The sequence below is a fragment of the Dasypus novemcinctus genome, chromosome 14 (assembly GCF_030445035.2).
Source record: "Dasypus novemcinctus isolate mDasNov1 chromosome 14, mDasNov1.1.hap2, whole genome shotgun sequence".
NCBI classification, from domain to species: domain Eukaryota; kingdom Metazoa; phylum Chordata; class Mammalia; order Cingulata; family Dasypodidae; genus Dasypus; species Dasypus novemcinctus.
The window spans coordinates 71,020,000-71,045,096 of record NC_080686.1 but is presented as its reverse complement, the minus strand read 5'-3'; the positions used below and the strand labels follow the sequence as shown (position 1 = coordinate 71,045,096).

General features: G+C 37.5%; 1 pseudogene; it reads right to left on the bottom strand.

The window, feature by feature from the left end:
• Positions 1–23,868: 23,868 nt before the first annotated feature.
• On the bottom strand, positions 23,869–24,702 carry LOC101447098 (nuclear transcription factor Y subunit beta pseudogene; annotated as a pseudogene).
• Positions 24,703–25,097: the final 395 nt, after the last annotated feature.

Genomic DNA, 25,097 nt, shown 5'->3' with positions numbered 1-25,097 from the left:
ACTGTACACTTCTCCCTCAAATAAATACCCTTTTTAAAAGCCAACAGATTTCTGGTACTTGGCATCAGCACCCCTTTGTCAGACTAATACAGAATTTGGTACCAGAGAGGGAGGTCCTGCTTTTGCAATTACCAAAATGTTGAAATGGTTTTATAAATGGGTGAGGGGAATTTTTTTGAGGAATTGTGAGAGGCTTGATGGAAAAGACCTAGATTGCTTTGAAGAGACTGTTGGTAGGAATATGGATGCTAAGGAGACTTTTTATGAAGACTTAGAAGTAAATGATGAAACTATTTTTGGAAACTGGAGGAAAGGCAATCTGTGTTTTAAAGTTGCAGAGAACTTAGCAAAATTAACTCCTGATGTTTTATGGAAGGCAGAATTGGAAGATAGTGAGTTTGGGCATTTAGCTGAAGAACTTTCCAAAGTAAACTCAAATAATGTGGGTTGGCTTCTCCTTGCAGCTTATAGTAAAATGCTAGATGAGAGAGAAAAAGCTGAGAACTGAACTGTTGGCACAATGAAACCAGAAACTGATTCCGGAACTTCCAAGCCTCTAGAAATCAAGCCCCTAAAGGACTTAACTAAACTTGGAACTTGTAAATTAGGATTGAAGATGCAGTTATCTAGAAAAGACTTGTGGAAAGTCTTACTGTCTGATGGTTTGGACCCCTGCTTCTTGCATGCTAAACCAACAAGCTTTTTGAGAGAGCTATATGAATCAAATCACTGTCATCTTGGGCTAGAAGGGACATCAAAGGGAGAAATGGAAGGAAAAGCAGCTTTAAAAGGAAAACTATGGAAGCTTAGACCTGGAATTAAAAACTTCTCCTTGGGCCAAGAGAGGAACCCCATCCATGTGTACAGAACGGGTGAGTTTGTCCTGGCAGTTGAAGAGGGTGGATATTCCCACCCACTGTTCAGAGAAAGTTTTGCTGCCCCAGGGTACAGAGAGGGTGGAGCACATTCTCCAAGGGTTAGGGAGGGTAAGGTCTCATATATCTGAGAAGGGTGGGCCTGTCTTCCATGGTATAGAGAAGTCCAGGTCATCAACTTATTGCTCTGAGAGGGTTGGGCCAGTGTGCCAAAGGTTAGGGAGTTTGCTACCTTCACCTCATTGCACTAAGGGGGTTAAAATTCTACCCTAGAGATCGGGGAAGGTGTAGCCATCACGCCAACATTCTTGGAGGGTTAGGTGTGGAGCTCAGTCACTACCCAGATGCTTGATGAGGGTAGAACCAAGAAAATGGCTGTTGGGAAAGCCTGTGGAAAGGGTGGGGCCCCATGAGGCCACAGGGAGAAGAAACCATCATCTTGAGAATGACTCTCAGACTTTGAAATCTAGTGAAGTATGCCCTGCAGGTTTTCAAAACTGTTCTAACTCTGTGACTCATGTTTCCTTCCCAGTTTCTCCTTATGGTAATGCAAATGTATACCCTTTGTATATTGAAAGCAGATAAATTGTTTTGTAAATTTCAGAGTTCTACAACCAGATGGGACTTTGCCAGAAGACCACCTGTATTTCTACTAACTGATTGTGATGTGATTTTGTACCTAGGATTGCTACTGAAATAAAGTTTTTTAATATTGTAATGGCTTTTTGGAATACAGAGGGTGGAGTGTAGCAGTTTGATATTGTTTATGAATTCCAAAAATAGATATTGGATTGTGTTTGTAAACTGATCTGTTCCTTTGGGTGTATTAGATTGTATTGGATTAAGAGGTTTCACATTTGCTTTATTAAATCAAAATTAGGGCTTTTATTTGACAACATCATTAGGGTGACTCAGTTTGAATCCCCCCAACCCACCCTCATTTGTGGGCTATATAAACAGATGCTCAATCAAAGACAGTGAAGTAAATACACAGAGAAGAACACAGAGAGATTAATTTTGGATGCTGGAGACTCAGAGAAAGAGCCAAGCCATTTGTCTAATAGTTTGCAGCTGAAGAAACTGAGCCCTGAACAGCTGAAAAAGTCCAGAAAGAAATGAGCCTCAGGGAGAGAGATGAGCCTTATGCTAACCTACAACTAAGATTGGAAAGAGCTGGGACCAAGAAGTCTTGGGAGGAAGAGGAAGGCTGAACTGTCTCAGAGACTGGCATTTGTCTTGCTCCAACACTTGGGAACAGACTTTGATGAAGGAAGTAACTCTTCATGGCCTTGTACTGTGAACTTCAACCCCAAATAAATACCCTTTATAAAACCCAACAGATTTCTGGTACTTTGTATCAGCACCCCTTTGGCTGACTAATATAGGAAGTCATATTGTGTATTAGTGGCTTGTCTAAAATCAAATTCATTATCTGTGTGACCATGAATGAATTACTTGCACAAAAACGCCTCTGTGATTTGGGGAGAAAACTAATAATATTCACTTCCCTAAGCTGTTTATTCAGTCAAAACTATTTACTATTTTATGTATAGTAGTTAAGAGTTTTGAACAGGAGAGCTATAAACCCTGACTTTACTGGAGAAATGTTTGTGAAGGGATGGACAGAGGGAAGCATGTAAACAAATGAGTATATAAGATAAATTCAGATAATGCTAAATTCTGTGAAGAACATAAAACAGACATATGGGATTGAGGGTGACTGAGGACCAGGGAGGTGGCATGATACTTTAGCTAGGGTGGCTCAGGAAGGCAACTCTAGAGAGATGAAAAAGTTGAGCCAAATTCTAAATGGTGCACAGGAAGCAATCCTGTGATCATCTCAGGGAGAGAGTTCCAGAAAGATAGAAAGCCAGATGCAAAAGGAATGACTTGGAAATGGGAGATAAAGGGAAAGAAAGAAAGTCAGTATGAGCAAGGGAGACATAAGGCTAGGGAGTAGGCTGATTATGGAGGACTTTGCAGACATGGGGGAAAAATCAATTTTACTCTAAGAAAATATTTTAAGTAAGCGATGAATCGGATTCACACTTTTAAAAGATGATTTTTTGCCTGGCTCAAGATAGCAGAGTGAGACCTTCAGGGCTCCATCTCCCTACAGAAGCTTTGAGCAACCCGTAAGACTAGCAGAGCTAACCTTCTGAAAGCTCCAGAAAACAGTGAAAGGACTGCAATAACTGGGTGAGTACTGAATAGAGCAAAAGGATAATTAGAAATGGTAGGAAATCTAGGCATCCTGGCTGGATCCCCCTCTTTCCCTCACCAGTTCAGTGCAAAGCTGGCTAGCATTCCCAGTGTGGAACCCTTGTACTCCCCAGTACCTGAGGGAGCAGAGTAACCCTCATGTACATATTGCGAGTATGTGTATCTGGCCCAATCTGTCTAGTGGAAGCCTGAGGAGCTGGCCATCATAGAACTTGGCCTGCATGTAGAAGAACCAAGCTTTCCTATAGAACACCTTGGGAGAGCAGTCAAGTCATGCTGCCTGGGGCATACAGTGCATGGCCTGGGGTGGTGAGGGAGCTGTTTCCTAGGAAAGAGGGAGGATTTCATATCCTGCAAACGGGGGAATTCCTAGAGGTATTTGTGCTTGTGGGTAATTCCTAGAGCCACCCATGCATGCCCAAGATAAGAGGAAGACACAGAAAAGATCAGGTAGGTCCCTACCTTTGGCCAAGAGCTATTCTCCAAACCCATTGTAGGGATAAGCCCTAAAGGAAAGTACTTTCTCAGGTCAATTTTAAAGCCTGGGACAGGTGTTTTTTTTTTTTTGTCCTTTCATCATTTTTTTTTTTTTTTTTTTTGTTATTGTTGGCTCTTGTCATTCAGGGAAAGCTCTGCCATAACACTTGCTGGATACAAGCTTAGCCTCACAGTCTAACGTCTGGTGATAACATATTAAAATATCAAAATATCCAGATTTAAACAAAAGATTACAAAGCATATAAAGAAACAGAATGCAATGGTCCAGGCAGATGAGAAGATTAAAGTATTAGAAACCATCAACAAGGAGGACTAGTCCAGGCACAAACTGGGCAAAGACTTTAAAAATGGTCCTAAATATGCTCAAAGAGCTAAAGAAAACATGGACAAAGAGCTAAAGAAAATCAGGAAAACATGAACATGAAGAGAATGTCACTAGAGAGGTGGAAATTTTAAAAAGAAATTGAACAGAGCCATTGACCATAGTAACAGAAATTAGAAATTCCCTGGAGGGATTCAACAGCAAATTGGAGCTGGCAGAAGAAAGTATGAGATAACTTGAAGATAAGACTATTGAAATCATTCAGTCTGAGGAACAGAAAGAAGAATGAATACAGAAAAGGGAACAGAGCCTAAGGAACCTGTGGGACACCATCAAGCATACCCAATACACATTGTGGGAGTCCAAGAAGGAGAAGAAAAAAGGGGTAGAGAGAATATTCAAAGGAATAATGGCTCAAAAGTTCCCACATTCAAAGAAATACATCAATATACACATCCAAAGAGCTCAGAGGATTCCAGACAAGATAAACCCAAATAGACCCTGCTGCAATGTATTATAAGCAAACCATTAAATGCCAAAATAAAGTGAGAATTCAAAAGCCATGAGAGAGAAGCAATGTGCCATGTTTAAAAGAGCCTTGATAAGATTAAGTACTGATTTTTCATTAGAAACCATGGAGTTAAGAAAGCAGTGGAAAGACATATTTAAAGTGCTGAAAGCAGGCAAGCAGATGTGGTTCAAATGATAAGGCCTCTGCCTACCATTTGGGAAGACCTGGGTTTGATCCCTGGAGCCTCCTGGTGAAAAAGAAGAAGAGAAAGCATGCCTGTGTGGTGAGCCAGTGCCCGTATGGCAAGTCGAGTGCACGCATGGTGAACCAAGTGCTCACATGGTGAGCCGAGTGCCCACGTGGCGAGCCGAGTGCCCATGTGGGTGCCTGTATGGCAAGATGCGTGCCCATGTCGTGAACCAAGTGCCTGCATGGTGAGCCAAGTGCCCACACGAGTGCCTGTGTGGCGAGTCAAGTACCCATGTGGTGAGCTAAGTGCCTGTGTGAGTGCCTGCAAGGTAAGCCGGGTGCCCTCATGGTGAGCTGAGTGCCCACATAAGTGCCTGTGTGGTGAGCCAGTGCCCACGTGAGTGCCCGCATGGTGAGCCAAGTGCCTGCATAGTGTGCCAAGTGCCTGCATGAGTGCCCATGTGGTGAGCCAGTGCCCAAGTGAGTGAATCACGCAGCAAGATGACAATGCAGCAGAAAAGAGACAAAGGGGAGAGTCAAGGTGAAGTGCAGCAGAGACCAGGAACTGAGGTGGCACAATTGACAGGGAACCTATCTCCACATCAGAGGTCCCCAGGGTCAAATCCCAGTGAACCCTAGAGGAGAATGAAGAGAAGACAAAAAGAGAAACAGATACAGAAGATCACACAGCAAATAGACACAGAGAGCGAAAAAACAGTAGGGTCGGAGAGGGGGAGAGGGAGGGGAAGGAAATAAATAATAATAAAAAATAAAGTGCTGAAAGTAAAAAAAAAAAAAAATCGTCAACCAGGAATTCTATTTCCAGCAAAACTCTGTTTCCAAAATGAGGGAGAAATTAAGACATTCCTAGATTTTAAAAAAAGCTGAGGGACTTCATCACCGTTAGACCAGCTCTACAAGAAATGCTTAAAGGGGTTCTGCAGGTTGAAAGGAAAGGATATTGGACAATGCACTGAAGCCATATGAAGAAATAAAGATCTTTAGGAACAACAGTGACATGGGGAAATATAAATGCCTGTACTATTGAATTTTTGGCTTGTAACTCCACTTTTTCCTACAGAATTTAAAGGCAGATGCATAACATGTAATGATAAATTATTGGTTTTGGATTCATAATGTGTAAATATATCATTTGTGACAAAATAACATAAAGGTTGGGGGACAGAGTGTTAGAGGAACATAATTTTTGTATGCTTTTGGAATTGTTAAGATGGTATATAGACAAACTTTGCTATATATTTAGGCCCCATGGTAACCACAAAGAAAATATCAGAGAATATGCAAGCTCATTGAGACAGAAAGTAGAGGGTGGAGGACATAGGCAATGGGGAGTTACAGCAAAATGAGTATAAGATTTCTGTTTGGCATGAAGGGAAAGTTTTAGCAAAGGATGGTAGTGAGGGTACTGCAGTATTGTGAGTGTGATTAATTCCACTGATTGGTATGCTTGGGAGAGGTTAGGATGAAAAGATTTATGTTGTATATATATTTCTACAATTAGAAAGGAGGGTGGGAAGGAGGAAGGAAAGAAGAAAGAAAGGAGGCAGGAAAACTAAAGAGCTAATGATAGTTAAATGCAATACATGATACTGGATGGGATCTAAAGCATGGAGGAGAAAAGGCTGAAAAGGACATTACTGGAACATAGAAAAAATTGTTGAAATATAGAATGTAAGCTTCATATCAAGGTTAAATTTCTTGAACTGGGTAACTGCACTTTAGGTGATTACATATGTGAATATCATTGTTCCTAGATAGTGTACATGGAAGTATTATATGTTCAAGGAGTATGTTGTATACAACTCAAATGTTCAGAACATACATCCATAGATATATGGATGGATGGATGGATGGATGGATAAATAGATAGATGATAAAATGATACAACAAAGGTAATAAAATGCTAAAATTGCTGGGTATGGGTGTCTCAGGGTATGGGGGTATGTTGGAGTTCTTTGTATGGGAGTTGTGTTATTTTTGCAACCATCTAGTAAATTTGAAATTATTTCAAAATAAAAAGGTATAAAATGATTGTATTCAGTGGCATATGGAGGAAGAACTTTAGGTTTTGTGTATGAATTATATCAGCTAATAAAGCATGAAGTTTTTAACAGAACACTTGGCACACAGTAAGTTCTCAATAAGTTTTTGCTGTTATTAATTACTGTCTATTATTGTTTGCATATTTGAATGTAACTGTGCTACATGGAATGGACATGAAATGGTTGAAAACCTGTCTTCCAACAGAGCATTAACATTTTAAACCTGAATGCATGGCTGCTTGGGTAGTTTTGAGAATACCCAAGCTAAGGAAATTATGATGAAGAAAATGATCTCTCAATATTATGGTAGGGGGAAAATGGGATAGAAGGAATTTTAAAGTCAACATCTATGATAGAATTATTTTTTTTAAGCCTTTGCAGCCAAAATATAGAGAGGTCTATAAAACTTTCTTGTTGGAGATAAGACATCTTGTAGCAGTCCCTTCCTAAACAGTTCATCAGTAAGAGCTTGCAGAATTTGCAGAATTAAATGAGACTTGAGTTTCCAACACATATCTTATAATAGTGATATAGGAATGGAAATAGTTCCTATATTTGTAATGCTGTGAAAATAGCTGATGTAGATTCTATTTATTTGAAGAGTTTTGGACAAAGAGACTCAGAATTCCTTTATGTATTCTTGCCTATGTACAACCCTTATATAAGAAGGGAACATCTTTTATGGACTAGCATGAATAAGTACCAGAAACAGAATCATGAATGACGTCAAGAGAATAAGTGTAGGACACAGAAATAAGTGATGAAATAAATTTAGAGAGGATCAGGACTAATGAAATTGCCAAAGCCATCAGTATACTAGTGTTTCAGTTTCCTTGTTGCTAAAGTAAATACCATGCAATGTGTTGACTTAAACAATGGGAATTTATTGACTCACGGCTTTGAGGCTAGGGGAAGTCCAAATCAAAGCATCATCGAGATTGGCGTTCTGGGCTGCCTGCTGGTGAGGCGTGGTCCTTGGCTCCTCTTCTGCATGCACTGGACATGGCAGCCTCTCCTGGCCTCTCCCTTCTCTTCCAGGTTCTGTTGACTTTCAGCTTTTGGCTGCTCTCTCTCTTTTCTTCTTTCTTCTTTCTGTGCCCTTCCCTATAAGGCCTTTAGTAACAGGATTAAGACCCACCCTGAGCCACACCTTGCCTGAAGTAACCACATCAAATGGTTCTATTTGCAAGGCTTCACATCTGCAGGAATAGATTAAGTTTTAGAACATGTTCTTCTGTGATATATTACTCCAAACCACCATACCAGGAAAAGCCTGATTAGAAATTGTCTCCTATTGTCAAATGTTGACAAATATCTTATTGTCTCTTATGTCACTTATTTTAATAGACAGCATAAATATGGGAACTATTTATTGAATTACAAAAAATTCTAGGTTTAAGGCCTTACTTACTTTTTCCCTTGAATCAAGTTTGCACTGTTCTGTCATGACAGACATGAATAGAAGCAAGGTCACTGTGAGACAACAAGAGAAGGAGGAAAGACCAGACAGAATTAGAGTAATCATTAAAATCGTTAAAAAAAAGCATTAGGAGTTTACCATAAGTCATATCAAGGAGAGCACAGCCACAAGCATAGCAGACTAAACTCTGTTGTAATTATATTAGAAATGGTTATGGTTTGCACATTTATTGTATTATATTTTGAGATCATGTATATAATTTCAGTAAGGAAAGCTTTTTTTTAATGGAATATTATTACTTTCAGTCTTAATTTAATAACTGAAATGCAAACAATGCACAATACATCTAAATCACAGTTAAAGTGAAAGTCAGTTTTTTACCTAACAACATATCTTCCTTGGAAACTTCCTTGGAACTTCCCCCACCTGAAAAGCTGATCTCGATTTAACTGATGCTCAGCTCTTTAATTTGGCCTTTGCTCACAGCTGACTTCAATTTTTGCCTGTTTATGGAAGTAAATTAAAAGAACACACTGTCTGTGACCCAGTGGCTCTTTGTGGTGGAGTTCCATTCAATTCCTAAATCAAAACCCAGGTAGTTGTCCAGAGAACTAATCCTTATATAAACATGATTGCAGTGGCAGGGCTGAGCGCAGAGAGGCTCTGAGTGACCAGGAGGAAGTCTGCCACTTCCCCAGGTCCTTTAAAGGTCAATGTCTTTGTTATTTCAATTTTCAAATGATGATCAGTTTAGAACAGTTCACCTCAGATTTGGAAGCTTCAGATGGTGGTGTTTGGGTGGCAGCCTTGTTCATTTATACCTAAGAGCACTAGTTATTTGGTGATTGCAAGAGGGCTACTTTGGGTCAGTACTTAAACATGGGGGACAAATACCTGAAAAGAAGCCTCCAATACCCTTTAACTCATGTAACTTCTCTCAAGTTCAAGAACACTTTGGTAGAAGATAAGATTAAATACTATGATTATAAATAAACTGATGGTGTTGCATATGCTATTTCTAGGTTTTCTAAGCCAATGAGTGAAATTAAAAATATGATTTGACTGGCAGTGGAAAGGCACTTATTAAAACTATATGACAGGGAGTGGATGTGGCTGAAGTTGTTGAGTGCCTGCCTCCCACATGGGAGTTCCCAGGTTCAGTTCCCAGTGCCTCCAGAAAAAAACAGAAACAAACAACAAGCAAAATGAATGAAAAAACCTATTCAGGGAAGCCGAAGTGGCTCAGTGTTGTGCACTGGCTTCCACATACAAAGTCCTGGGTTCAATCTTCAACCCCTCATACCTCAAAAAATAAAAACAACAGCAGAAAACACTACCACCACCACCACAACAAAAAGCTATATGACTTATGATATGCACTTTAAATCTTTAAATCTAGAAAGCACCAAATCATAATGATTCTGTTCCTTGAGATGCTATATTCTCAGAAAAATTTGAAATAATCAATGAGAAATTTCCCCAAGGATGTTGTGCTGCTTTATGGAATATGAACTTTACACTTTTTACTAATGAGATAGTATGTTGCTAGGTAGTCTTCTGACAAGATCATGTAAGCTGAATATGGGCAGGAAGGACATTCTATGGCTTCTATAAATAACGGTTCTGATTTAGGTGACAACCTCTGGATGTTCTTCATGGGTAATTATAATTCCAGTATAAATATAATAAAATATTTAAGCACTATGATATTTCATCCCAGGAGTGGCTACTTTCCAAAAGAAGTAGGAGATCATTTTGCTTTAGACTTGAAAGGTTTTTGATATCCCATTTGCCTGACTGCAGACAAATATACTCCTGAAGTGCAAAATATTATTAAGTTCTTTTTAGAAAAGCAACAATGGGAAATCCAGTTTAAGAAAGGGTTAATGTGCTACTTTTGAAGACTTTCATATAGTAATCCCTAAGGTGCATCACTCATCTTTTTCTTCTGTGAGTTAATAACTCCCATGAATTCTAGGCAGATAGGACAGCATTATCAGAGGTCCTAAGGCAGGAAAGAGGACATGGAAAGAGAACAGTGTGCCTGGAGCAGATGAATGAGGTCAATGGTGGCATGAGCTGAGGTTGTAAAGGGAGACAGCAATGAGGTGCAAAGACTGGAGTAGGACTTCAGATCCTGTTTAAGAACATTGGGATTTGAATCTCTGGACTGACAATGTGATAGCCAGGTCCTGAGCCTCAACAGACTCCAGCACCTACAATCTGATTTATTGGACTTACCACACTCAGCTAAGATGGAGTTGAAGAAGGACAACCACCACACCATGGAGCCTAGAGTGATTACAACTGAAAGTGGGAGGATTGCATCCAGCACCCATGTGGAATCTGAGCCTCCTCTTGACATAGAGGTGCAATGGACACAACCAATCCAATATCCACATAGAAGAGGTGGCATTGGATTGGGAAAAGTGGACATGGTGGCTGATGGGTATGGGGAGAGGCAGGAAGAGATGAGAGGTGGGGGCGTCTTTGGGACATGGAGCTGCCCTGGATGGTGCTTCAGGGGCAATCACTGGACATTGTAAATCCTCACAGAGCCCACTGGATGGAATGGAGGAGAGTGTGGGCCATGATGTGGACCGTTGACCATGAGGTGCAGAGGTGCCCAGAGATGTACTTACCAAACGCAATGGATGTGTCATGATGATGGGAACGAGTGTTGCTGGGGGCGGGGGCGGGGAGAGGTGGGGTGGGGGAGTGGGGTTGAATGGGACCTCATATATATATTTTTAATGTAATATTATTACAAAGTCAATTAAAAAAAAAAAAAAAAAGAACATTGGGAAGGTTTGGAAGGTTTTGAGTAGATCACCCTGACTGCTCTCTGGGAGGAGGAGACAAAGGGAATGTGCAGAGAGGCTTTTACATTCATTCGGGGAGGAATGTTGGAGGCTAAGACTAGGATAACTAGTGCGAATGGAGAGTTTAAAATGCATTCAAATCTGTTTTGGAGACTCCATATGATAGGTGCTGTGCTTAAGAGGGGGAGATAAAGTGATAAAGGCCACAGTCTGCATGTTTGAATTTTAATTGTCTGGAATCTCGGAGTCTACTAGAAAGATATGCAATAAGCAGGAAGTTTTATCTGAGAATAAGTGCTCTTCTAGAAACAAATGCAGGACACTTTGGATAGCATATAGAATAGGAAGCCAACCTATAGGAAAACTACATGTAAAAGCATATTGACAACTAAAGGATTATCAACTATTTGTTGAGAAAATGTTGTGTGAATGTAGTTGCAACACAGTATGAGAGACCCTGAGTTAATTCTGTTGTTTATATCTCTGAATTTATTGGAGAAACTGGCTCTCAGAAAGCTTAAGTGACTTGCCTAAGAACAGAAAGATGGATGATCACAGAATCATTTAATCATTCATTCAACAATGACTTGTTCATGTTGCTAAATAAGAAACAAGGTCATGTACTCATCAAGCTTACCTAGTTAAAATAGAGAGGTCAAAGGTGACTGTGAAGTTTCTTGCTTGAGTACGTGGGTGGATAGCAGTGCCATTGATCTGAAATAAGGTACTCTGCAAAAGGAACAGATTTTGGGGTGCTGGGAGAGCACAGGAAGAAAAGAATTAATTCAATTTGGAGGCTCCCATGACACCTCCAAGTGGAAATATGAGCAAGGGCAATCATTTTCAATAGAAAACCAGTATCCTACCTAATAAAATGAATATAGTGACATCCTCTCACTTAAATTCCTGATACAAAGTAAAGCTATTCAAATTTGTTTCCAGATAAAATAGCTATTTTAGGTAAGCATCTCACAATAGCAAAATATATACACATTCTCATATATGGTAATTACTCCCAAATCAAACAGGGATGGTTTCCTATCTCCTGGAGCTTAAAGAGAATTTTTTGGTTTGTTTGCTGGCTTACTTGTTTTTATTTAAGTTAATCCTATGGCTTTAAGTAGCAGACACTGTACATTGCTTTAATCACTTATGGAGAAACATGCAAAGCAGAATTTATTTCTAGGTACTGGAATTCTTTAAAGAAAACCAACTCCGTGTCTGCTTAGTGCTCCTCCCAGTCCAACTCATTCAGCTGTCATGGACTGTGCTCCTAGACCAGGAGGGTACCAGCAACAGGCATTGAGAAAAGAGCAAGCTATCAGTCTTTTCTTGGCTCACGATAGCACAATAATCCCCTGCCTAGGAGCTTCATCTCTCAATTTATAACCACAATTAATTGGTTTCAGTATAAGTTTGATTAAATGAAACGGTCCAGGAATTTAAAACACAACCCTAATCACTGCATTTGAATTTTAATTTTTCCTGAAAACAAGGCAAATCATAAGAAAACAAATTCATAGCAGAAATTTATTAAGAGAACACACACATAAACAAATACAGTCCTCATGACAATAATCTTCTGTTTTGGAATTAGAATAATTCAAGTATCTATAGATTTAAAGACACCAGATTTATAAATATTCTTCATATTTGTATAAGGGGAGGAGGCAGTTTGTTGGCAAGGTGGAAGCTTTCCCTGGGTCACTGCTTTATTCTGATTGGAGGAAATAGTGGAGGGGAGGGAAGAGGAAGTGCTTCACTTTCTAGAAGAAGCAACAGGGGCCAGGCACTGACATGCCCTACAGGTGTTTTTGTCCAAGTGAAGGGATTCTGATCAAAATCAAGTTTCCTTCCCATTGTTGGAGTTTGGTAAAGAAGAACCACTTTTAGAAGTGTCTCCTATCCTCTTGAGATCTCCCAGTGGAGAAATACAGATGCCCCAAATGAGGAAAATTGTGATTAGTCAAACTGGGGTGGGAAGGGGGGAAGTTACCCCATTTCATTTTCTTTGCAGTTTTGCATAAACATATCAATCATGTCTCAGAAGCGGTTTAGAGGCAACACTCTCAAATGCATGTGGTTATCATTCCCAAGGGAAATTAGCCCGTGCTGTCACTATCCTGTCAAGAAATCAAAGGCCTCTTCCTGTATCAGAGGCTGTGGTTTGCCTTTGCTTGTCTTTTTTTTTTTTTTTTTGTAGCCCTCACCTGTGATTGACTTGCTCTTGCCCAAATGTACAGCCCTCACTACACACCTCTTCTCTGGACGCTGAGTTGCTATATCTATTTTTTTCTCATTGGGGTAGCCTTCTACATACATTTTGAATTAACTTTGGAGTTTAATAATAATTTTTTACCTCACTTATAGTGGATTTTATGTGCCAGTTTCAAGTGATCAACTTGAAATAATATTTCTACCATTCAGACTATTTGTGAATTGGTGAACCATATACCTGTTTAGCCTAACTTCCTGTATCTTCATCATCAACGGTATAGTACACCTGTGACACAAGTAGTGTGGATATTAAATAAGGTGATATGAATTAAAATAGAGAAATTTTCCATAGAGTCTTAGGGCTGGGAATTATCATGAAGTCAAACAGTCAGATTCTTTTATCTTATAATTGGTCAAATTGAGGCTCAGTGACTCATAATTGGAGTGATAATATAATTTATTGTTCAACATGAATAGTGTTATGATATTGGGGTGATGTTGGTAACTGCTATATGTAGTCTACTTGCTCAATGTGGTGAGTTAATGGCAGAGATGATATCATAAGCATGGGTAATTTGAAGCTTTTGTCTTTATATCACACTGAATGAAAAGAAATATAAGTTGCTGCAGCTAAGAGAGATTTTCATTAAAAAGTTTCACTGTTATCCTGTGTTAACACAAAAGAAAATGTATTTTCAATGTTAATTTAAATTTTATCCAAGTTAATTTCCAAAACATCCTTAGTAATATTTTACCAATGACAAAGTTCATAGAGAAAATTATAACATTTTAAAGTTTTGTTTAAATCAAAGTATAGGCAATACATTCTCTGCCCTAATTTTGTAATTCAAGTGAGAATCAAAAAGATCTGAAAGTTCTTGGTGAAGTGTATACCTCTGTAAAAAGCAAAGACAAATAACATTTTCATGGAACATAAAAGTCAGTAATAATAAAGGAAAACAATCAAAGAGGAACATCTAGAAAGTCATAGCTATAGAGATTTAAAAATATATTCACTGTATGAGAAAAATATTTTAAAAAATGGTGAAGCAAAAAGACATGGTGAAGCAAATTTAGTAAATCTCTTCATTGATAGATACTAACATAAAAATGGACAACATTCCAAACTATTACATGATTGCAATCATACAAATTATAAGCTATCATATGATTGTAGTAGGTTATCTTTAAGCAAATAAACTTAAGGTGACTCAAGTGGTGGATACTGGGGAAATAATAATACCAGGTTCATACTCCCACCCCTTGGGATACCATTTCTTGGGATCACATCATTGACTCAGAAATAACAGCTCAGCATGATTTTACCTTCTTTACACTGCCTGGCAAATGGTGGTCAACTGATAAAATGCTTCCATTTTCCTTATTAAAAAGATGATACCTTGCATTAATGCTAACTACAAGGAAGAAATCAAACTTTCTATAATGTTAATGTCACATACTTGGCCAAGTATGTGAATTATTTAAAAAATTATTGGATTTATCTTATATTATATATCAACATCCACAAATAAAATTGGTCTCTGGGGAGATCACAGCACATAGACTTCTAGCAACAAAATTAAGTTATTTCTCTACAATAATCAGTTTGCTAAACAGATCCAGAGTGTTGGATTTCTGGATGGGAAGCATACCCCTCACATTTCATCATCACTGTTTTAATACCAATTTGGGGGGTTTTAAAAGAGTCTCTACTTCCTAGGAAAAACAAAAACAAAAACAAAATTAATCCATAAAGTTAAAATGCCAAAAGCTTGATAGTAGTATCACTTGAAACTTGAATACTCAAAAGAATTACCTGGAGAATATGCCAAATTCCTGAACTTTACCACCATGGAATCTAATTATATAGGGCTGGAGTAGAGACCAGGACTTGGCACTTTGAGAAGCACTGCGGGAGAACTATTCTACAAGGTGTTTCTGGTGAAGGTGGTTCATAAGCAAAATGTTGATTTAGAAATAGGGAAGTCCTTAAACTGGAAAGTTAACTTCCAGATTCCAAACATTTACCAAAAGGTTTTCTGAGTTTTTATACATTGTAACAAATCCTTTGTTTATTTAGTGAATATATGGTAAAAACAATCTTTTAGCAGTTTATGTCACTTAAATATTATCAACATGGGAAAACAAAGTACTATATTTGACTATTTTTTCATAGCACAGGAAGTGTTTATGTATATGTGTGTTTGTGTGTATTAGAGGACTGAGAAGTCTGGATGCAGTAATTAATGGTTTCTCCTTTTAAAAAAAGCAACCCCCTAATAAAATTGGTTTGTAGGAGAAAAAAGTAGTTATTTACATATTCTAGCCATAGATAAGCTTCTTTTCTATAGGAATCAGATATAAACGTTTTCTTCTTTAAAAATTTCATCTGGTTTCTCTTTTGATAATATGGAAGTACGTTCAAAAGAAGTTAACATTTAACCAGATAATGAAAAACAATGGAATATAATCACAAACACCTTTGAAATTTTTTTAAAAAGAGAAACTCAAAATGGGTGTAGATAAGAAGAAAAAAAATATGAAAGGAAAGAAAATTTGGTCTTGAGTGGAAAGTTTTAGGAGCTGGGATTGTTTAGTTTTAGAGAACGGATGGTAGTGGGGAATTGAATCATGTTCCCCACAAAAGACCTGTACTAACCTTGCTCCTGTGGGTGTGAAACAGTTTGTAAATAGGATCTCTGAAGACATTAATACTGGTTAAACTGTGGACTCGTTTGTGAATAAGGTCTTGGAAGATCCTATTTAGATGAGACAAGATTGAATTGTGGTGGGCCTTAATTGGTAAGACTAGGGTCTTTATGAGAGAGAGGAATTTGGATACCTTCAGTCAGTAGAAGCCAGAAAGGAGAAGAAACCAGAGACGGATACAGAACACCATGTGACAGAGGCAGAGATGTAAACCAAGAAACCCAAAGATTGCTGGCAAGATACCCCAGAATGTTACAGGCTCCAGGTGAAAGCTTGGCCTTTCATAATTGAGTTTGGACATCTAGCCTCCAAAGCCGCGAGACAATAAGTTCTCTTTCTTAAACTAACCCGTTGTGTGATGTTTGTCATACAGTCTTGGCAACTAAGTGGTGAGAGAAGATTTTTTATAACGGCTAAGCTGAAAACAGGCTATACTGAGAGGAGGAACTGACATATCTTCATCTTAACAGGACAAAGAAAGTATCCTTGATGATTTCATAAACACTTGTTTATATCTTCTCAATAAAGACACCCTTCTTCACCTCCTTCTTTCCTCCCACCTCTCCCTTCCTCCCCCCTACTTCTCTCTCTCCCTTCCCTTTGCAAATATTGAACATCTATTATATGCAGGCATAAAGGAAATGAGGCTGGTTAAAGTTAGATGCGTTTTGTTAGGAAAGGTTTCATAAAGAATGTTCCTGGCTATTTCAACATTTTATAAGATACTTTCGTATAAAATGACACATGGTATGGATTATATGGGAGGTTTCTCACAAAGACAATTTACTTTGGGAAATTTCAGCTAATTTCTACTTTGCTAATCTCTAACAAGGTATTCCAATAACAAGATTCAATCTCAGGGTACAGAGAATTAAGAAATTATTACTAAGTCCAGAACAGTGAAGAGTGTAGCCTAAAACCTATTTCTATAACTGGATTCACTGATAACACTTGGAAAAGACTAAGAGCTCTTGGAAGGCTCTTCCCCAAACTTGTAACTCTATTCTTTAATTCACCGATTAAAGAAAGATACCATTGACTAAATATAGTGCCAAATCAGCTGTCATGAATATCACGGTTCTAAGTAATTGCTGATGGAGAAAATTTGAATAAGATGCTTAACTGATCTGAGTTTCATCTCTTTCTTTTGTTCTAGTAGCCTCCCTTCAACATTTATGTGACCCATTGCTTTTATCTTTTCATTCTGAAATAACTTTCGAACTTACAGGATAGTTACAGAAATACTACAAACCTTATACAGAGAATTTCATCATATCCCTAAATCCAGATACCCAGATCTACCAATTTTGACATTTGCTACCTTTGCAATTACGTTCTGTTTTTCTATCAATCCATTTTCAGAAGACTTGAGTGTTGTATACATTATGTTCCTTTAACACTTAATACTGCCACTTACAAGTCCTAAGAACAAGAATATTCACTTATGTAACCACCTTAAGTGCAGTTATCAGGTTCAAACATTTTAACATTGACATAAAGCTTTCAGTCTATATTATATATATTTTTCACATGTATAAATAATATCCTTTGGGCCTTTTTCTCCTCCCTTGCTAGATTCTGGATTCCATCCAGAATCATGTATTACATTTAACTGCTATTGTCTTTTTAGTTGCCTTTTTTAAAAAATATAACTGTGGGAACATATAAACTTCCCATTTCCCCAAACAGAAATCTTATACCCATTATTCATTAACTTCCTATTCCCCTTACCCCTTGGTCCTGGCACCCTGTGTTTTAATGTCTATCTCAGTGAGCTTGCATATTCTCCAATATTTTCTTTATGGGTACCATAGGTCTTAATTTTAACATTCTAAATCTGTAACTATCTTGTTTGCTTTGATACCAACTAAACTTTAATAGTATACACAAACTATTTTCCTATACCTCTCTATCCTCACCCTTATGTACTTCATGTATCAAATTACATGCTTATACACTGTGGGAATTTGAGATTATTTATGAATTACAAAAGGAGAGATTGTGTTTATAAACTGGTCTTTTCCTCTGGGTGTGATAACCCTTTGATTGTATTAGTTTCCCCTGAGACGTCTGATTAAATTATGTTAAGACTAGGGCTTTGATTCAACCACATCGTTAGAGTACAACTCAGTAATGAGTGCCAGCCCCCTTGGTGGGCTGACAAAACAGACTCTCCCATAGAAGCAGATACACAGAAAAAGACATGGCAGAGGAGAGAGAACTTAATTTTGATGCTGGAGCCCCAAGGAGAGTTGAGCCCTTCACCTGATAGTTTACAGCTGACCTTGTGAAGAGAACAAAGCACCAAGCCCAGAAAGAAATGAGCTCCAGGAAGAGAGATGAGCCTTATGCCAGCCTATAACTGAGATCGGAAGAAGCTGGACCCATGGAGCCTTAAGAGGGAAGAGGAAGACTGAACCCTGGTAGACATCGTCTTCCATCTTGCATCAACACATGGCAACAGACTTGGGGTGAAAAAGTACCTCTTGTGGTACCTTAAATTGGACTCCTTAGGGCCTTGTAACTGTAAGCTTCTATCCCAAATACATACTCTTTATAAAAACCAACAGATTTCTAGTACTTTGCATTAGCACTCCTTTAGCTGACTAATACATACACTATGAGCCAAAACCACTGATTTATCATTACACTTTATGCCTTTGTCTTATAGGGTGTAAAAAGTGGATTTACAAACCAAAATTTCAATGGTGCTGGCATTTATATTTACCCATGTTGCTATTCTTATCGGAGATCTTTATTTCTTCATGAGGCTGCAATCTCTATTGTCTACAATCTACTGTCACTTCAAGATATTTCTTTTCAACTTTTAGAACTCTCTAACATCTCTTGTAAGGCCACTCTAGTGGTGATAGACTCACTCAGCCTTTGTTTTACTGCTGAGGTCTTAATCTCTTCCTTATTTTTGAAAGACAGTTTTGCTAGATGTAGAATTCTTGATTGGCAATTTTCTACTTTCAGCACTTTGAATATGCTATCCCAGTGCCTTTTTGCCTCCATGGTTTCTGATCAGAAAGCAACACTTATCAATGCTCCCTTGTATATGACACACTGCCTCTTTTTAGCAGCTTTCAGAATATTTTCTTTGTCTTTAGCATTTGACAGTTTGATTATAATATTCTCTGGCATGGGTACATTTGAGTTTACCCTGTTTGAGCATCTTGGATGTGTATATTGCTGTCTTTTGTTAAATTTGGGAGATTTTTCAGCCATTATTTCTTTGACTATTCTCTCTGCTCCTTTCTCTCTTTCTTCTCATTTGGGACTCTGACAATCTGTATATTGGTCTGCTTGATGGTATCCCACAGGTTTCTCAGTCTCTGTTCACTTTTCTCTATTCTTTCTTTTTCTTGCTTCTCAGACTGAATGAGAGATCATGATTGTATCTTCATATTATTTGATTCTTCTTTTGCCAGCCCTCAGACTGCTATTGAACTTCTCTAGTGAATTTTTAATTTCTGTTACTATGGTCATCAGCTCTGTTTAGTTCCTTTTCATAATTTCCATCTGTCTATTGATATTCTTTTTGTTTTCATCTATCATTTCTCTGATTTCTGTTAGTTCTATGTCCAAATTTTCCTTTAGCTCTTTGAACATATATAGAACCATTTTTTAAAAAGTCTTTGCCTGGTTTGTCCCTGGTCTGGTCCTCCTTACTAATGGTTTCAAATGCTTAATCTTCTTTGCCTGGGCCATTGCTTCCTGTTTCATTATATGTTTTGTAATCTTTGTTGAAACCTTGACATTTTGATATTTTAATGTGTTATTGCTGGAATTTACACTTTGAGGCTTTGGTTCCTTAAGATTGTATCCAGCTAGTGTTAGGGGAGAACTTTCCTTGATTGTCATGAGCTAACAACAAAAGAAGGAAGAGTAGGAGGAGCAGAGGAGGAGAAGACTAGGCAGCAGAGGAGGAAGAGGAGGAAAAGGAGGAAGAAGGAGGAAAAGGAAATAAAGAAAACATCTTTCTCAGTCTTTTCAGATTGACCTACGTGGGTGCTCTCCTTCAGGGCTTATCTATATGATGAGTTTAGAGAATAGTTGTATAGCTACAGGTCATACCATGGTAGCCTCCTGATACTTTTTGCACATGCATCTTGTCCTGGGAATTCATGTGTGGCCTTAAAATTCCTACTCCCTCCCCCCATTTCCATGGTTCCAAGTGTCCCTCTTCCTTAAGAAGCAGTTTCTGCTGTCCCAGCACTGCACGGTATGTCCTACAACCAGTAGTCCCTTGCCCCCCGGCAATACAAATTAGCTGCTCTTCATCAGTGTTCTGTGGGAGAGCTCTGTGAGCTGCCTTCTACATGCTAGGTACTTCAGCCCACCAGCAGACAGATTGGGTGAGACATATATGCTCCCTGTATGAGCCCAAGGATTACTCTGCTTCCTCTGGAACTGGGACCAGGAATTGCAGTCCCCTGGTAACCTATATTTTAGAATCTGACTCTGTGAGTTTGCTTATTCTAATTGGTTTGTATCAGTGAGGTCATACAATATTTGCCCTTTTGTGCCTGCCTTATTTCATTTAACATGATGTCTTCAAGGTTCATCCATTGTGTGGCATGTATCAGAACTGCATTTTTTATGGCTGAATAATATTCCATTTTGTGTGTATCACATTTTAGTTATCATTCATCATTTGTTGGACACTTGTGCTCCAATTGTGAATAATGCTGCTATGAATATCAGTGTGCAAATATGTGTTTGAGTCCCTGCTTTCAGTTCATTAGGGTATATACCTAGAATTGGGATTGCCAGGACATGTGGTAATTATATACTTAACAACTTTCTGAGAAACTGCCAAACTGTCTTCTACAGTGGCTGCACTATTTTACATTACCATCAGCAATGAATGAGTGTTCCTATTTCTCCACATCCTCTCCAACACTTGTAATTTTCCATTTTTTAAAATAGCCACTCTAGTAGATATGAAATGATACCTCATTGTGGCCTTGATTTGCATTTCTCTAATGGTTAATGATAGTGAACATCTTCTCATGTGCTTTTTGGCCATGTGTATATCTTCTTTGGAGAAATGCCTATTCAAGTCTTTTGTTCAGTTTTCAGATGGGTTGTTTGTCTTTTTGTTGTTGAGGTTGAACAATTTCTTTATATATTCTGAATATTAAACCCTTTTCAGGTAGTGTGGTTTCCAAATATTTTATCCCATTGTGTAAGTTGTTGTTTTACTTTCATGATAAATTCCTTTGTGGCACAGAACTTTTTTATTTTGATGACATCCTATTTATCTATTTTTTTTTCTTTTGTTGCTTGTGTTTAGGTATAAAGTCTAAGAAACCATTATCTAACACAAGGTCTGAAACATGCTTCTCTAAGTTTTCTTCTAGGAGTTTTATAGTTCTGGCTCTTATATTTAGGCCTTTGATCCAATTTTAGTTGATTTTTTATATTGTATGAGGTAGGGGGTCTACCCTCATTCTTTTGCAAATGGTGATCCAGTTTTCCCAGTACCATTTGTTGAAGAGACTATTCTTTCCCAATTGAGTGGTCTTTACCCCTTGTGAAAAATCAGTTGGCCCTAAATGTGAGGATTAGTTTCTTTTTTATTATTACTTTTTTTATTTTTAAAGAAGCTGCAGATTACATAAATGTTACATCAAAAATATAGGGAATTCCCATATTCCCATTCATTTCCCCTCCCCCACTTCCCCCATCAACGATATCTTTCATTAGCATGGTACATTTGTGACAATTGGTAAACACATTGAAACACTGCTACTAGCCATGGTGTATAGTTTACATTATAATTTACACTTTGCACCACACAATTTTATAGATTTTGACAAAAGTTTTAATGGCCTGTATCTGTCGTTGCAATGCCATACAGGACAATTTCAATGTACCAAAAATGATGAGGGTTAATTTCTGAGCTCTTAAATTGAGTCCATTGGCTATATGTCTGTTCTTGTGCCAGACGAATGCTGCTTTGAATACTATGGTTTATAATATGTTTTAAGATCAGGAAGTGTGTGTCCTCCAAATTTGTCCTTCTTTTGGAAGATGGATTTTGCTATTCAGGGTCCCTCACCTGTCCATATAAATTTGATATTTGACTTTTCTGTTTCTGCAAAGAAGGTTTTTGGAATTTTGATTGGGATTGTATTAATCTGTAAATTGCTGTGAGTAGAACTGACCTCTTAATGATATTTAGTTTTCCAATCCATGATCATGGAATGTCCTTCCATTTATTTTGGTCTCCTTCGATTTCTTTTAGCAATATTTTGTAGTTTTCTGTGTACAAGTCCTTTATATCCTTGGTTAGATTTATTCCTAAATATTTAATTCTTATAGTTGCTATTGTAAATGGAATTTTTTCCTTGATTTCTTCTTTCAATTTTTCATTACTAGTGTATATAATCAGTACTGATTTTTGGATGTTCTTCTACCCTGTCACTTTGCTGAAATCATTTATTACCTCTAGGAACTTTGGTGTGGATTTTTCAGGAGCTAGTGTATATAAAAATATGTCATCCTCAAATAGGGAAAGTTTTACTTCTTCCCTTCCACTTTAGATAACTGTTATTTCTTTTTCTTGCCTAAGTGTTCTGGCTAGAATGTCTGTTACAAGGTTAAATAACAGCAGTGACAGCAGTCATCATTACATTGTTCCTAATCTTAGAATGAAAGCTTTCTGTCTTTCATGATTAAGTACAGTGTTAGCTGTGGGTTTTTCATATATGCCCTCATCATAGGTAGTTTTCTTTTAGTCCTAGTTTTCTAAGTATTTTTATTGGTAAATTAGGCTGGATTTTGTCAAATGCCTTTTCTGTGTCAGTTTAGATGATCAATATTTCCCCCTTATTCTGTTAATGTTTATTACATTAATTGGTTTTCTTATGTTGAACCACCCTTGCATATATGGGATAAATCTCACTTGATCATGATGTATAATTCTTTTAATGCGATGTTGGATTTGGTTTGCTAGTATTTTAAAAAAATATCTTATTTTATTTTATTTGTTTAAAGAAACTTATATTACATCAATGTTACACAAAAAATATAAGGGATTCCCATATGCCCCACTCCCTAGTCCTCCTACCTTTTGCCACATCAACAACATCCTTCATTATTGTGGTACATTTGCTACAATTGATGAACACATCAATTATAGTTTACATTGTAGTTTACATTCTCTCCTGTGCATTTTGCAAGTTATTACAAGATATACAATGGCCTGTATCTGTTATTGAACCATATTTTCCTTCATAGTATTTTTTAAAGTTTATTGAAGTATATCACTCATGCATAAACATGCATAAACAATAAGTGTATAGTAATAGTTATGAGCTTACAAAATAAACATATGTAACATCATACTGGACTCTCATAACTCACCCTACCACCAATACCTTGCATTGTTGTTAAACATTTTTAGCTATTGATTAAAAAGCATTGTCAAAATATTACTACTAACCAAAGTATTTTTCTTCCAACCCATCCTATCCTATTATTATTTTCTTTATATCATTTATATGTGAACATACATAAACAATCAGTGTATAGTAAAAGTTGTGAACTTACAAAGCAAACATGCATAACATCGTACAGGGGTCCCATACATCAACCCTCCACCAATACCTTGCATTGTCATGAGGTGCTTGTTACAAATTATGGGAGAATATTGTCAAAATCTTACTATTAATTATAGTCCTTATCTTACATTTGGTGTATTTTTCCCCCAACCTACCTTACTATTATTTTTTTTTATTAAAAGGGCAAACATCATGAATCAAACCCAGCTGTTTACTTGAATTACAAAAGTAATATGATTCAATATGAAAATAAGAAACTGTCTACAAATCTCTGACAGTAATAAATCACAATATACAATGCATTACAGGAGTCATACAGAGCAACAAACTCTCATAGAAAACAAAAATATTTTAATACATTTAAAATCCAAATTTTTAAAAAATCTTTCATGAAAAAGATTCTCAAGTCAGAATTAACACCTCAATTAGTCAAGCATTGGGAAGCTACATTACAGCTATTTAATATACAAAGAGACATCTTTCCAACCAGTTGCTTTCTTCTAATGTCTCTGTTCTGGAATCATACAGCCTCTTCCACTTGTCTATACAACCTGGTCCATTATTTTTTCAGATCATGAAAACGGAATTTGTTGAACACCAGAAATCTGTTGATATGACATTGTATAAACCGTAACATTTTGTTGCTGACCATCTGCAGTTATTAAGCCAGCTGGTAACTGATTAGTAAATGCCTCCTCTGTAAGTTCTTCACTGAGTCCATCTGTAGCTGTGATTGTTCCACCAATTCCTTTCTCTCCTTTCATAGCCTCTCTGAATTTCTGAAGGTATAATTTCAGAGGTTCTACATAACTGTCAAAGCCTAAGGTATACATGGCAAAGAGAATATCTTCTCCATTGACTGTCTTCTGTTTTTCTTGATGGCATCTGTCGTTGGCTTCAGACGTTATAAAGCTGATGAATTCACTCACACATTCCTGAACACATTCTTTGGCATCTTTTGCAGTCTTTCCTGTTTGAGGTATAGCATTTTTCATTATTCTTGCCACATTTGCAATTGGAAGATATATATCTTGTTCTCTGAAACTTTCTTTTGAGCCATTTGTGTCTTCATGATCATTCATGCTGTCCTCAGTATCATCATGAGGCTTTATAACATAATGACTTGCTCCAATATAGTCTGCAGAAATTCCTAGTTGAGAACCATCTGTTGTAGAACTGTCACCATCCATTGTCATGAAATACCGTCCGAATGTTGTTGTGAGTGGTGCTTGGGAACCACTCTAAAATGATGTCTGGTCTTTGCTCAGTTTCAACCTCCAATGCAGCCCTTATTGGCTCCCGTCTCTTATTTTTTAAATATATTTTTTTATGACAGAAGTTGTAAACTTATAAAACAATCATGCACATGTGCAGAATTCCCAAACAACACCCCTCCATCAGAACATCACACTGTGGTGGAACATTTGCTATAGGTAAGATAATATCTTCTGATTGTTACCATGTCCATAGTGTACATTTGGTTCACATTTTCCGTACTGCTTCATTATCAACACAGTACATCTTTCAAATAGATGCATTATCAACACAGTACATCTTTTGAATAGATAATATAAGAATATTATATTACTACTAACCACAGTCCATAGATCACTCCAGCTGTATTTTTCCCATCCTTCTCCACATTCCCAACAATGTGCAGTAATGATATACATT